At 54.9% G+C, this 1,205-nt stretch overlaps 1 protein-coding gene across 3 annotated transcripts in view; it reads right to left on the minus strand.

Moving 5' to 3' along the window:
• The window catches only part of Rcc1 (regulator of chromosome condensation 1), a 27,625-nt gene that overhangs the window by 13,596 nt on the left and 12,824 nt on the right, over positions 1-1,205 (minus strand). Inside the window, exon 1 of one of the 3 annotated variants that reach the window (XM_008847952.3) lies at positions 94-247. The exons of the other annotated variants lie outside the window; for them this stretch is intronic. The gene's annotated coding sequence lies outside the window, so the exon portion shown is untranslated. Of the gene's footprint in view, positions 1-93; positions 248-1,205 lie in introns of those variants that run through there. 3 annotated transcript variants of the gene reach the window in all.

Genomic DNA, 1,205 nt, shown 5'->3' on the forward strand with positions numbered 1-1,205 from the left:
GCCTGCGCCCCGCGTTCCGGCCCGTCGCCGCCTCGCACTCCGCCCGCCCCTCGCCCGCCACCACGGCTCTCCGGGAGCCCCACCGCGACCTACCTCGGTGCGGGACGGCCGCGGGGAAGGAACTCCGGCGCTTGGAGGCCTGGCAGAGCACTGCCCCGGAGCATGCGCTCTGGGCCTCCGGCCGCGACCCTGGCCAGAAAGGAAAACAAAGAACCCCGGAGGCCCCTGGCGGCCACCCGGGGAAGTGCAAGCGCTGCTGCCCGCTTAGGGCGGTCCGCCAAGCGCTTCCAGCCGGCTCCGCTACGCCGCAGGTATTTCAGAAACCCAACTGGACAAATGTACTGACAACAAAGCGGGAAGACTCCTTGAATCCTGATTTGTTTGGGAAAATAGGGTGCATAAGATTCTGTGCCCGCGGCTGGAGAGATGGCTCAGCGGGTAAGAGCACTGGCTGCTCTTGCAGAAGACCCGAGTTCACTTCCCAGCACTCACATGGCCCCTGACAACCGTCCTTAACTCAGTTCCAGGGGATCCAGCGTCCTCTTCTGACCTTCGTAGGCATTGCACGACACGGGTGCACTTACACACATACAGGCAATACACTCATACACATAAAATAATAATAAAAAATAAATTATATAAAAAATGATTCTAGGGGGCTGGAGAGATGCCTCAGCGGTTAAGAACACTGCTCTTGCAAAGAACCCGGGTTCGATTCCCAGCACCCACATGGTGGCTATGAACTGTCCTTAACTCCAGTTCCAGGGGAATCCGAAGCCCTCTTCTGACCTCCGCAGCATTGCATGACACGGGTGCACTCACATACATGCAGGCAATACACTCATACACATAAAATAAAAATAATGAAATACTTTTAAAAAAATGATTCTGTACAGGGGCAGGAGAGATGGCTCGTCAGTTTTGATCACAGGCTGCTCTTGCAGAAAACTTGGATTCGAATCCCAGCACCCACATGGTGGCTAACAGCCATCTGTAACTCCAGTTCTAGGGGCTCCAATGCATTTTCTGGCCTCCAAAAGCACTGCACCGACACTAGTTCGTTCTCTCTCTGTCTCTGTCTCTGTCTCCAGTTCTAGGGGCTCCAATGCATTTTCTGGCCTCCAAAAGCACTGCACCGACACTAGTTCTCTCTCTCTCTCTCTCTCTCTCTCTCTCTCTCTCTCTCTCCACACAACACTCACCAC

This window comes from Nannospalax galili, unplaced genomic scaffold (genome assembly GCF_000622305.1).
Source record: "Nannospalax galili isolate Female #2095 unplaced genomic scaffold, S.galili_v1.0 scaffold23, whole genome shotgun sequence".
In the NCBI taxonomy this organism is placed as follows: Eukaryota; Metazoa; Chordata; class Mammalia; order Rodentia; family Spalacidae; genus Nannospalax; species Nannospalax galili.